Here is a 14,652-nt window from a genome sequence, read left to right on the forward strand (position 1 = left end):
AGAAGAGATCATACCACATCCATCACTGAAGAGATATCTTTAGTGCATACTTTAGTGCAATATTAAATAGAGCTGGTCAGGAATTTTCCAATGAAATCATTTTTTCTGTCAGAAAATGCTGATTTGTTGAAATTGAAACTGTGCACTGGAAAGGGTCAGTTTCAGTAACACTCCTAATTAAAAACCAGAGCAAAAAGAAAGCATGTCTCATTTTGACGTTTTCTAAATGTAAAGTTTCACTTTTTCATTTGGAGCTACGTTGTGTTTCAAATTTTTAGCTAAAATTACTACAAAATGGTCATTAAAAAAAAAGTTGAAAGTGAAATTAAATGTTTTGAAATTATCAAAAGGAAATGTTTCAATTCACCAGATCTGAATTTTTTTTTCCAGATAATTGGTTTGTGAAATTTTTTTGAGATTTTGACTTTTTGTTCTGATTCAGGAAAGGAAATATTTTTGACATCTCAAATGTTCTCACGTGATGGGTAAACTGTTTCCCATCTAATATTTAAAGGAGACCTTCACTGGTAGAAGGTTGTCATTCAGCTGAGATGATAAACCCAGAACCCCTTATCTCTTCTCAAGTGGTTGCCCCCCAGTGGAAATTAAAGATCCCATGAGTGTTTTGAAAACGAGATGATAGGTACAATTTTCAAGAGCACCTACTTAATTTTAGAGCCTAAATCCCATTTTCAAAAGTGGCACTTACAAGCCAATATTTCATTGAAAGTCAATGGAAGTTAGGCTTCTAAATGCTTAAGTCACTTCTGACTTAGACACAGGTAAAAATTTTACCCTACAACTACATAATAGTATGCTAGTACTCAACATTTCACTCCATACCCAGCCCATTGATTAAGCAGGTTCTCATGCTGAAGACTTTAACTGTGGTTGTGTATAAAATGCCTAACCCTGTTTGTCTACACAGCCACTTCACTACCAGTATTATGGGGAGATGATACAATACAGTGAAGAACTGTTAATAGTCTTGGATGCATCCTTCAAGGAATGAGGTGAAGAATCACCACTATTCTGGTCTCCACACCCCTCACCTGGAAACGGGGGGAGGGAGGTGAATAAGCGCAGTAACCCTGGGCCTAGCACTAGCATGTGGTGCAGTGGCATAGAATGGTGTCCTGAGCAGAGACACAGCCAATAAGAGGGCAGCGTGAACTGGGTAGGGGGCTTGGAATCTGCCCGAAGGGGGCAGTCGGTGAAAGCTGTGACAGAAGGAGGGAAGGAGAAGAGGCTAGATGTTGAGCTAGTGGATGAATCAGAGCTGGGATAAGAAGTGAGGGGTTAAAATAGAACAGGAAAATAAAAGTAGGGCATTGGGAAATGACAAGGAGGAAAGAAGGAAAATAGGAAAAGTTTCAGATCAGGAGAAGCAGAAAAAAAACAGACCTGGGGATGTGAGAAGGCACTATTAGAGAAGGGAAGTAGCAGGAAATAAAATCTACAGACGTACCCAAGAGAATATCAAGGGGAAAAAATAATAAAAGGAAATATAATCAGTGAAAAAGGTAATTGATCAAAAAGCTGTGTTGGATGAAAACAGATCCTGAAAACAGCAAACAAGATGCCCGCCCACAAAGTACCTAAAGTACATGAACAGAGAGACTGACTATTTGAACATCTATTGAGGGAATCCAGTTCAAAGGTGTCTAATGGACAAGTGAGGGCCCACTAGGTGAAGAAACCCCATTTGTGGATAAACTCAGTGCAAAGACGTATAGTCACAGAAGCATCGAATCTAAGGAGCACTTCAAGCCAAAGAGAAGCAAAGAATAGGACAGCAACCGTGGAGCAGAATTTACAGCCAAGAAGAGGAATGTTGCTTCTTCTCTGAAGTAACACAATATATAATTGAATAATCTCTTTTGGGCTTGTTAATAACATTTGGTATTAATTGCACAAAGTGAGGAAGAGTAGCATATACAAGTTTGCAAAGGTTAATGTGTTGGTATCCTATAGTTTATTATTAGAAATAATAAGCACTTGCTAATGTTCTATGTTATTTATGCTCCTGGTACAATTTTGGGGTTTTCCCTTATAAAGTTCTAAGAATTCCAAATGATCCTTTTTGTCTTAGTTTGCCTCTGCCTCTCTTCACAGTTAGCATAGCCTAGCCGGGTCCGTGCATAAGGATCTGATCAGGAGGAATGAAGGACCAGGAGGAAGTACATGCAACAGGTGTGACAGAAAATTTGGTGTGAGCAACACAGATGAGGCAATATTTTGATCTGTGATTTTATTAACATTTTTTCTCACATCAGGGCACAAGCTGTCTATCAGTAAGATGGCCAATAGATCTTGAAAACATTAAGCATCTTGTTCTGTCATAAAATAAAGAAGGGGCTAGACCCTGCTCCCATTGGAAATGTAATGGCTCAGATTTTCAGCGGAGGCCAAGGGGTGCACAGTGCAACTCAGGAGGAGTGTGCAAAGTTGTCTTTAAACCATTTTTATGAGCCCCGCAACTCCTGGGACCACTTTGCACCAGGCTGAGTGCTGCTTTAAAATTGTGATGGAGAGATATCCCAACCATGCTCCCTATCCCTCAGCCATGGCTCTTACATGGAAGCAGGATAATGTAAGAACTATTGCAAAGGCTTCACTACACTGGGTGATTCTCCAATGGCCAATAGAGCTGTGCAAAGTTACCCTAACACAGGGGAATATTTGGACTATCGATTTAGCAGGTACAGGCCTGGACCCTGAGACACAGAGAAAAGTCACTGCAGTAGAAGGAGTGACACTTTTATTTTTATGAACCCATAATAATGTTTTAATTAGATTTTTAATTTTGGAAATACAGATTATTGTTCTCCAGGGCACAGGCCAGACAGTTAATGATTTCTTTGTTGCAAGTCTGCCAGGACACAATGCTTTTTGTTTTATAATAGCGAGTAGATAATTTATTTGCACACAGGGAGGTAGTTTCACTGGATAGCCTTTAGCCCTTACTCTTTTCTATTGTTTGGAAATAACATCATATAGATATTACAGTAAGCCTTCGATTACTGGATAAATCAGTTTAATCAGGTGTGAACACGGCTCATTCGTAGCTACAATTAAGTTAGGGAACTGGCAGTTCACAATACTGCCCTTTCATTGTGTTTTGAGAAAATGAATTCCTTAATTTAAATATATTCGGCCATCAACAAGACTTCCATTGTTAGAGAATGGCATGGTAATTATCCTATTACTGTTTTACCCCACCTTGACTACACTAAGCTGGACAATGGCATGATGGGAATTTTACTGTCCCTTGTGCCCATTGGAGAATCTGTTAATTTCCCTCCTCTGCAAGGAATGTCCATGTGTAGTTCTCATTAACTCTAATGGAGAATTCAGAGGTGTAAATGCACAGGAGCTGACCCTCCACTAGGAACAAACTGAAAAAGCAGCACCAAGTGTCCTTAGCAGCCCTGTACAGTGCATAGCGGAAACAGACCCTATTATCAATAGCATCTCCATTGCTTACAAATACACTGAAAGAGTATTGCCCCTTCTCCTCACTCCTTCCCGCACTTTCCTGCTGTGTAAGCATAATTCCCACTAGGAAATCACATTAATATATTATCAGATCACCTCCATCTTCCTACTCTACTGGTTCCATATTTACTTCAGAGTCCCATTCAACATTGCTTTCTTGTTTTTCAGACTGGTCACGGACTCACCTCCAGTTCAGTTCAATGACCCTCTTTCTCTCTCTCCACTGCTTCTACTGCCAGGGCTGGCCTTAATCAAAAGTCAGACAACTGAGGACTTCAGACTCCCACAATACACTGGTTAGCTCTTCATCCAATCCCTTTCCTCCAGCAGCAGGACTAGAGTGGGTAGCCTCATGCCTTTGGGAAGTCTAGATGAGCTGCTGATCTGATGTAACCCCATTGTGTCAAGTACGAGTGGGTGATTATTTTAGCTCACTGAGCTCTCTTAGCCCCTTCCATACAACATACATGTACATGGATGCCATCAAGGTTGTAGAATTACAGAAAGGTAGCATCTATGAAGAATGATTCAAATGATTTGTTTAGAAGCCACAAAGTGACAATTACAAGTTCTGACAGTTGCTGTGTGGGAAGGAGAAGAAATGTTCATTCCTCCCTGGCAATTAGATCCATAACAGTCTGAAACTCTGCCTCCACTCAGTGAAAACAACTTTCAACTCTATTAATATTTCACACCTCTGTAGCATCTCCCATACAAAGCATTTTACACACGCTAATGTATTAGACCTCACAATACCCTGGTGACGTAGGTAGGTATCCCCATTATTAGATGAGGCAAAGGCTCAAAGAGGACAGAAGACTTGTCCAAGTTCACAGCTAGGAACAGAACCCAAATTTCATTATGCCTAATCTTGTGCCTTATTCACAAAACCATCCTTCCTCCCCAAGTGACTCTAACAAGGATAATTTTCATTCCAATGGAAGCTTTGCCCAGTTCTTGTGTGTAACCTGTGTGACAGGGCCAGACCGCATGGCTATGAAAGAGTGCTGGAAGGCATGTATATTAGCCCCAGGCTACATAAAGCCCTCTTCCCTGGGTAACCCAGCTGGGGCTAATTCAAGACAATTGGGCCAATTAGGCCACCTGGAGCCTATCAAAGAAGCTGCCCCAGCAGTTAAAAGCCTCCACTTCAGGCAGGCCAGGAGGGCTGAAAGGGAGTTAACAGCCAGAGGAGAGGAGGCAGAGCAAAGCAAAGCGAGGCAGAGCAAAGTGAAGTGAAGCAAAGCAAAGCAAAGCGGAGCGGAGCGGAGAGGAGCGGAGCTGCCCTGCCCTGCCCTGCCCTGCCCTGCCCTGCCCTGTCCTGCTGCAGCAATAGCCGCAGAGCTTGGGACTATCATCTGCTGCTGCTACCACACCGAGATGGAGAGGCTCCAGTCAGGGAAGGCTGAACAACCCCTCACGCCAGTACCAGGGAGCAGGCTACAGGCTGGGGGGGCCATGGACAGGCGACCCAGGGAAGGTAGTCGGTCTCAGGGACTAAGCAGGGTGAGACCACTCCTCACAGGGTCCCTGGGTCAGGGGCCCGGGGCAGAGGGTGGGACTGGGTCCCCCCCCCTTCACTCCCCTCCCAGCTGCACCACTGGCATAGCCGGTGAAGCGCAGGATCCACAGGGCGGAACAGGCGTACCCCGCCACACTGGTGTGAGAAGTGGGATTCGGCGTGCACAGCGGCTAGAGAGAGAGGGGAGAGAGGAGAGGAGAGAGAGAGAGAGAGAGAGAGGAAAAAAAAAAAAAAAACCCCAAGAGGGTGGGGGACCTTTCCTGTCTCCTCCTCCCCACCACAATGGACGAAGTAGTAAAGGCACTCATACAGGCCACGGCGGCCCAGCAGGAGGCCACCCGGGCCCAGATAGCCACCCAGCAGGAATCACTGCGGCTGCAGCAAGAGACTAATCAGTTGTTGATCAGCCAGGCCAACCAGGACCGTGCCCTTTTGCGAGAAGTGGCGGCCCAGCTGAGGACCCTGGCTTCTCAAACCCCAGGGCCAGATGGGGCGCGAACACTACGTGCCACCGGCTATTTACAGAAGATGACTGGGGAGGACGATTTGGAGGCGTACCTCTTTACTTTTGAGTGGGTCGCTGCACGTGAGGCTTGGCCCCAGGCTCAGTGGGCTGGTTTTCTCGCCCCCTTCCTGAGTGGAGAAGCCCAGAAGGCCTATTATGACCTACCCGCGGCGGCAGCAGCAGACTATGCCCAGTTGAAAGCAGAAATCCTGGCTCGGTCGGGGGTAACGACGGCCGTGCGGGCCCAGAGGTACCACGACTGGAGATTCCAGGAGGGCAAGGCTCCGCGGTTGCAACTATTTGACCTTGTCCACCTCGCCCAGAAGTGGCTGCAACCGGAGGTCCACCAGCCAGAGAAGGTCCTGGAGTTCCTGATTATCGACCGGTATATGAGGGGGCTGCCGGCCGATCTCCGCGCTTGGGTAGGGCAGAATGACCCCTCGTCTTATGACGACTTAGTTGCGCTAGTAGAGAGGCAGGTAACGGCCAGGGGCCTCGCCCGGCCCGTCAGAGAGGACTTGCCCCGGGTCAGACGACCCGCCCCAGTTCCAGGGGTCCAGACGCCCCAGAACCCGGCGAGGACCAGGTGGAAGACGAAGGAGACTGAGGGCCCACTGGAGGCCACCAAGGGACGGGGTGACGTGGGCAGGGAGGATAGAGCTAGACCCCCTAGCCCAAAGAACAAAGGGGTTCCTAGGGCCCTCTACCGCTGCTATGCGTGTGGGGAGTGGGGACACATAGCTGCCCAATGTCCCAACACTGAGGAACCCATGCAGTGCAACCTGGGAACCTGGCCGGACTCCTGCAGCCTAATCCACCTCGTAGGGGTTGCCCTAACCCCCCACAGATACATAAGTCCTGTGAAGCTGAACGGAGTCAAGACCCTGGCACTGGTGGATTCTGGGAGAGCCATTACGCTCATCTCGGGAAAATGGGTGAAGCACAGCCAATTAGCACAAGCTAAACGCACGGGGGTGACATGTGTCCATGGGTCCGTAAGCTACTACCCCACCATCCCAGTGAACATCGAAGTTCAGGAAGGTGTCACCAGAGTGACAGCAGGAGTGGTCCCTAGGCTCCCATACCCAGTTCTTATAGGAAGAGACTTTCTGGGCTTTGGGACCCTCCTTCCCCCAGAGGGGCCAGGGGGAGGGGAGGAACTTGAAACCACCGGGCAGGCGCTTCCCCGTGAGGACCACCCCCCGATGTTCTCTGAGATCGCCCAGGATCTATTTCCAGCCCCAGGGACGGGCCGAAAAACCCTGGCCAAAAGGAGGGCGGCTAAGGCTTTGGGCACAAGAATCCTGGCCCAGGGGCTGAAGCCAGCCATGGTAGGCAGACAGACCCGGGCGACAGCTAGAGAAACGGCCCGGAGCGAAGAAGGCCCTGAAACAGACACCGAGCCGAGTCGCACTGAACCGGAAGCCGGGGTAGAGACCGGCCCCTTGGAGCTGGGACAACTAGGAACAGTGCGAGAGAACTTCGGTCGAGACCAGGCCGATGACCCAAGATATGTCAACGCCAGGACAGAAGTGGCCGAGATCGATGGAGTCCCAGTGGAGGGAAGAGCTCAAGGCCCGGGGCCATACTTTCTGGTAAAGGGGGACCTGCTGTATCGGGTCACGGAGATGAGCGGGGAGCGGGTGTTGCAGCTCCTGGTGCCGCGGAAGCACCAAAATGCCGTGCTGAGCTTAGCCCACAGTCATCTCTTTGGGGGGCACTTGGGCGTAGAAAAGACCCTGGCCCGGATCCTGAGGAGGTTCTTTTGGCCAGGTATACACGAGGAAGTTCGGCGCTATTGCGCCACCTGCCCCGAATGCCAACTACACAGCCCCCAGCCTCACTTGCAGGCCCCTTTAGTGCCCCTACCCATCATTGAGATCCCATTCGAGCGTATTGCTATGGACCTAGTGGGGCCCTTGGAGAAAACAGCCAGGGGGCACCAACACATACTCATTGTCCTCGATTACGCTACCAGGTATCCAGAAGCCGTTCCCTTGCGGAATACCACTTCTAAAGCGATCGCAACGGAGTTAGTGAAGATTTTCACCCGAGTGGGGCTGCTCAAGGAGATACTAACGGATCAAGGGACCCCGTTTATGTCGAAGCTAATGAAGGACTTGTGCACTCTCCTACGGGTGCGGGCCCTACGGACCTCCGTCTATCACCCCCAGATGGACGGCCTGGTGGAGAGGTTTAATAGGACCCTCTAGGCCAGTGTTTCTTAACCTGGAGTTTTAGAGGGGTCGCAAGTGCAGAGCTGGTATTGGGGGTGGCAAGAAAGGTAATTGCCTGGAGCCACAGGGGCGCCATGAAACTAAGTTACATGCCTCAGCCCCGTGGGGGTGGGACTCAGGCTTCAGGGGTACAGTAGTTTGGAAAGGTTAAGAACCACTGCTCTAGGCCATGATCAAGAAGGTGGTGAGCCGAGATGGCAAGGACTGGGATACCCTGTTGCCATACCTTATGTTCGCCATTCGCGAGGTTCCCCAGGCCTCTACGGGGTTCTCCCCCTTTGAACTACTGTACGGGCGTCACCCCCGGGGCATCTTGGACATAGCCAGAGAAACCTGGAAGGAGGAGCCCACCCCGGGAAGGAATGTTATTGATCATGTACTCCAGATGAGGGATCGGATAGCCCGAGTGACCCCCATTGTGCGGGAACATTTAGAGAAAGCCCAGAGGGCCCAACAGGTCCACTACAATCGCCACGCCATGGTTCGAGGATTCCAGCCAGGAGACCAGGTGATGATCCTCGTACCTACTGCCGAGAGCAAACTGTTGGCCCAGTGGCAGGGGCCCTATGAAGTGGTCGAGCCCGTGGGAGAGACCAACTATAAAGTACGGCAACTGGGGTGCCGGAAGCAAGAGCAGATCTACCACATTAACTTATTAAAACCATGGAGGGCTCGAGAAGCATGTATGACCTTCACCCAGGAGGTGATAGCGCCTGAACAAGTGAAGATATCCCCCGATCTAACGCCAAACCAAAAGGCCGAACAACAGAGGTCTTTCACCACATTATCACCAGCCCTGGGGCGAGGGTCACGATGAGACCCTATCGAGTACCCGAGGCCAAGAGAAAGGAGATTAAGGCTGAGGTCAAAAAGATGTTGGAGATAGGGGTCATAGAAGAGTCCCATAGTCAGTGGTGTAGCCCAATTGTGCTAGTACCAAAGCCAGAAGGCACTATGAGGTTCTGCAACGACTTCCGCCGGCTAAACGAGGTATCTCAGTTTGACGCATACCCCATGCCCCGTATAGATGAGCTTGTGGACCGAGTGGGCAAGGCCCGATTCCTGACTACCCTAGATCTGACCAAGGGATACTGGCAAATCCCACTAGCTACAGAGGCAAAGGAAAAGACGGCGTTTTCAACACCAGATGGATTGTTCCAGTATACAATCCTTCCCTTCGGACTACATGGGGCCCCAGCCACCTTCCAGCGCCTAATGGACAAGCTGTTACGCCCCCATGCTGACTATGCCGCTGCGTATCTGGACAACATAGTCATTCATACCCCAGATTGGGAGACACATCTGAGGAAGGTGGAAGGGGTACTGCACACTTTGAGGAGGGCTGGCCTCACTGCAAATCCTGCCAAGTGTGCCATTGGTCTAGCCGAGGCTAGATACCTCGGATACATTGTAGGGCGGGGCACAGTAAGACCCCAGCTCAACAAGCTGGAAGCTATCCAAAATTGGCCCCGGCCCAACCGAAAGAAGCAGGTCCGAGCATTTTTAGGTGTGGTAGGGTACTACCAATGGTTCATCCCCCATTTTGCTTCCAGAGCCAGCCCCCTGACAGACCTGATCAAGGCCCAGGACCTGGACATGGTACGATGGACCGCAGGGGCAGAGGAAGCCTTCGCAGACTTACGGACGGCCCTCTGCAGTAACCCCATACTCCTCGCTCCTGACTTTACAAAGGAATTTATTCTGCAGACCGACGCCTCGGAGGTGGGGCTGGGGGCGGTCCTGTCGCAGATGGTGGGTGACGAGGAACTTCCCATTATGTACCTCAGCAGGAAGCTCCTCCCGAGGGAGCAGAGGTACGCAGTAGTGGAGAGGGAGTGCCTCGCCGTCAAGTGGGCTATGGAGTCACTCCGATACTACCTGCTGGGGCGCCACTTTACGCTGGTGACCGACCACGCTCCCCTCCAGTGGATGCAGCGGAACAGGGAGAAAAATGCGCGGGTGACCCAGTGGTTCTTGTCCCTCCAACCTTTCCGGTTCACCATACAGCACAGGGCGGGACGTCGCCACGGGAATGCTGATGGCCTGTCCCGGGTTCACTGTCTGACGTCCCAAGTTGCCCAAACCTGGGGGCTTGAGCAGGGGGGGAGGATGTGTGACAGGGCCAGACCGCATGGCTATGAAGGAGTGCTGGAAGGCATGTATATTAGCCCCAGGCTACATAAAGCCCTCTTCCCTGGGTAACCCAGCTGGGGCTAATTCAAGACAATTGGGCCAATTAGGCCACCTGGAGCCTATCAAAGAAGCTGCCCCAGCAGTTAAAAGCCTCCACTTCAGGCAGGCCAGGAGGGCTGAAAGGGAGTTAACAGCCAGAGGAAAGGAGGCAGAGCAAAGCAAAGCAAAGCAAAGCAACGCAGAGAAAAGCAAAGCGGAGCAGAGCGGAGCGGAGAGGAGCTGCCCTGCCCTGCCCTGCCCTGCCCTGCCCTGCCCTGCCCTGCTGCAGCGATAGCCGCAGGGCTTGGGACTATCATCTGCTGCTGCTACCACCACACCGAGATGGAGAGGCTCCAGTCGGGGAAGGCTGAACAACCCCTCACGCTGGTACCAGGGAGCAGGCTACAGGCCGGGGGGACCATGGACAGGCGACCCAGGGAAGGTAGTCGATCTCAGGGACTAAGCAGGGTGAGACCACTCCTCACAGGGTCCCTGGGTCGGGGGCCCGGGGCAGAGGGTGGGACCGGGTCCCCCCCACTTCACTCCCCTCCCAGCCGCACCACTGGCATAGCCGGTGAAGCGCAGGATCCACAGGGCGGAACAGGCACACCCCGCCACACCTGATTAATGAGGATGCTCGACAGAATTTGTCAGTTGTTTGTCTATTTAATCAAGTATGTCTGGTAAAGATATTTGCCCGCTGAATCTATTGTCATGTCCATTTCTTCCCTTTGGTGATCCACAAAGCATTATGGAGGGGAGCATGCCGACTTGTGCACAGTGCCTTATGAAGCATGGAGCCCTTCCCAGCAGCTTCACAGGAGGCAGGGCTCAGGGCAGGCAGACTGAGGCTGTCAGACTGCTTGCTGCTCATCTACTCAGGAATAGATTCATCTTCAGGAGCTGACTATAGAACACTGAGGATGAATGTAAGTATCCTCGATGTGCTAAGAATGAAACAACCATAAAAGGAATATGCTTTTAAAATAAAGCATGTTATTTAAATATTGGACTTTAATGGTCCTCTCTCAACATTGATTTCGTTTTCCAATAAACTCCATTGTAGTGGCCACTTGATCCTATTAGATAGTGCTCTAGTTTCACTTATCCATTCTGGATAGTGCAATCATTGGAAGTTCTTTAATTACCAGGTTTATAAATTGTCTTGTCATTTTTCACTGCTTGGCACCAGTTCAGTTCTTCAATTAGAAATATAATGTCAATACCTTTTCTTGGCTGATCTATCTATAGAAATACGCTTTTTTTGCATGCTATCCCAAAGCCTGCACATGTTCTCCTATTCTGCTATTTTTAACATAGCAATTCTTCCTTCCTGTTTATTCTAATAAGACAATATTTTGGCCTGAGCCTGTGCATTCTGCAATTCTGCAGCCACAGAATATGCAGCAGAATCCACATTTTGCTGCAAAGTTGTGCTCTAGAATGCAAGCTTCTATTTAAAAAAAAAACCATGAATCACATTTAAACCATTTCAGTGGTGTCTGGCTAAGTCTGTGGACAGTCTGAAATAGTATCTTTATGAAGTAGCAGTGGCTCCCATTCATCGCAATGTAGCATTAACACTGAAGCCTAATGATAGCTTAGATGTCAAAATTACTACATATTTCACTACTGAACATTCCAGTAGAAATATCCAGTTTATGCTCTTACCACACAACCCCAGACTTTTTCCCACATCTTCCCAGCAGTCCAACTATCCCCAACCCAGTTGGCAAAACTTCCAGCTTCTCCCTTCACAATTTCTGCAGTGCCGTCAGAAACTTTCAACACAAAATTCTTCAACACACTGAAAACTGAAGATATAGCGGTGACGTAAAATAAATTGAACTTCCTATCAAGTTAAATAACACAAAGAATTACTGCACTGACACTATTAGTATTTTCACACTATATGGAATTGAAACCTCCATTTTTTAATTTGCTTGAGGCTGCTGTAGAATTTCTGTTTTGCTGGACCAGAGACCTAGATCCTCAAAGGCATTTAAGCACCTATCTCCAATTTAAATCAATGAGAGTTAGGTGCCTAAATCCATTGGAGCTAAACCCATAGAAACTTTGCCATAGAATGTAGGTCAAGTCTGCTATGGAGTATGCAGATCCTCAATTACTGTACATTTTATCCCCACCTAGGATAGCTGAATTCAATAAAAAATATGGAAGATTTCCACACCATGAAAGCACAGGCAAAGTCTTAAGCCCATCCATCACTACTGCTCCATGTTGATGGAACCATCCTTCCTATGAAATCTAACACCTAATCCTCAAAATCTTTAGTCTGCAAGCTTTGTAGTATGAATCAGAAATGATAAATGAATGTATTCACATACATCAGGATCCCCTTTTTCTATTCTTACTGCTCACTCTCTAAGACCAAACATACCCGTTCAGTGCTATTTCACCATCCAATACTGGGGACTTTAACCTCATCTTGAATAAAGCTGTAGGGAACTATTCACTACTGGTATAACCCGGTGCAATTGCATTGAATTTAATGGAGCTACAGCTACTTACACCAGCACTGAATCTAGTCCATATTCAATAGGACTACTTATGTAGTAAGATAATGCTCAACATGAATGATGGTGACAGAACTGAGCCCACAGGTAAATAGATAGCATAAACTGAGCCCTGGTTTTGGTCCAATCAGCTTGCTGTTCACAAGGTCTGTAATTTACAGACTTCAGATTGTTCATTGCTAGTGCAAGTAGATGCAGCTCTGTTACATTCAATGGAATTACCCTGTGGTATGCCGACAGTGAATGTGTCCCGATGGCTTTATCAAAGACATGGTTAAGGTCAACTCTATTGAACACTGACATAAAATTGAATAAACATGCCCAGTGACATCTTCAAAGCCCATTACACAATGGAAACTGTGTCCAAATCAATTAGTTGAATTTAAAAAAAAAAATCCCCACCATAATTGTCCTGAAAAGAAAACAATAGAAATAGAAGGGATTGTGACAAATGAGAATGAATTAACTGAAGTCAATAACACTACCTGTGGAGTAATGTGCTCCTCAGCATGAGTAGAGTACCGGCATAAGCCCCAAAGTATTATACTATTCAGGCAAAATGAGGCCCCTAATCTATTTCTAATACTCTCTGTGATGGGATGGCATCAACCCCGCACTGGCATCAAAGGGGTTAGCAAGATGTTTTGGGCCTAAGAGGCCGTGCCCCCTAACCCTTGCTGGGCATTCTCCCAGTATAGGGAGCGTATAAAAGGAAGCAGCTCAGCTCAGTCTGGGCTGGCTGAGAAGGAGAGTGGGAGTATGCTGTAGACTCCCACTGTGAAGCCACCGGGATTCCAGACCACCAAGGCCGAGCACCATGGCCACTCCATGGGCAACCAATAGACCACAGGGGTCGAAATGGACAATGAGCAGCTACCAATGGAGGAGGTAACTGAGCTGGAAAGAAGGGTAGGAAGCAACCAGGGGACGTGTTTGGGGATATAGAGCCCTGAGCCCTGTAAGAGGGTATCTGGTTTTGAAGGGCCCTGGGTTGGAACCTGGCAGAGTAGGGTGGGCCCAGATTCCCTTCACCTCCCCATGCTTGCCACTAGGCAACCCTGCCACCGAGAGAGGTGGCCCCACTATTGGACTCTCACCGCTAGGCTGCTGCTGATGCGTGTGATTCCTGGGAGCCCCCCTACTTACTCTTGACAGAGGAAGTGCCCTCCTGAGACTTCTGACATTGGACACCAATGTACACAAGCAATGGAGCTCCTCAGACCCCTGCTGACCCTTTGACATTCTCCCACCAGTGCACAAACTAGGCACCAACAAAAGGCAAGAAATGAAAAACACATTACTTAATTTCTCTTTTCCACTAGTTTTCAATATTCCATTTAATTTGAACTCTTTTCAATTAAAATTTATGTAAGTCCTTAAAAGATTATAAAATACCTATTGTGTTTAATTTAGCCCTTTTAAAAAAATATACAGAGTGCCAATAAATCATGAGTCTTGCAGTATTATTGAAAGGGATTTAAAAAACAAAGGTTTTTCAAGTTCCCTAATCCACAAAACAAGCACTGTAGCAGAGCTCACTCCCACTTTAATTCCACAAGGACCAATAATGATTGATTGATGCATGGACTCAGGCTGAAGGTCAGGTGTAATGATTCCCCAGAGTAACACCCCACAAACTGGGTAAATCAGTTTCAGTTTTAGCTTCAACCAACCCCTTTTGGAAAAAAAAGTAAAGTCAAGTAGATATAGATTTATATGCTTATGGGAGATAACAAATGATAAGCAGCTGTGGCTGAGAAGTAATTCTATACATCATACGGTCCTCTGGTGACATTATAAACCACAAGAGGATTGTGATGTCACCATAGTAATGCTACTTTGCACTTGTCATCTTCAAAGACCTTTAACTAATTAATCATCACAAAGCTATTGTGAGATAGTATTGTTATCCCTCTTGTAGATGGGGAAGTTGAGGCAGAGAGCTTATTTAGCGACTTAGCAAAATCAAAGTCAGAGCAGAGATTAGAACTCCAGAGTTCCTGGCCCTGGAAACCATCTCTCTTAAAAAAAAAAAAAAAGAGTTCTGTAGCACTTTAAAGACTAACACATTTAATTTCATCAGGCATAAGCTTTCGTGGGCTTCAGCCCACTTCCTCAGATGCAGTTGGTAGAAATAATACAGCAAATATTGGCAACATATGTAGGAGGCAACATATGCAT

This window comes from Emydura macquarii, unplaced genomic scaffold (genome assembly GCF_026122565.2).
Source record: "Emydura macquarii macquarii isolate MOO-44397 ecotype Brisbane River unplaced genomic scaffold, CSIRO-AGI_Emac_v2 contig_1146, whole genome shotgun sequence".
Taxonomy (NCBI): domain Eukaryota; kingdom Metazoa; phylum Chordata; order Testudines; family Chelidae; genus Emydura; species Emydura macquarii.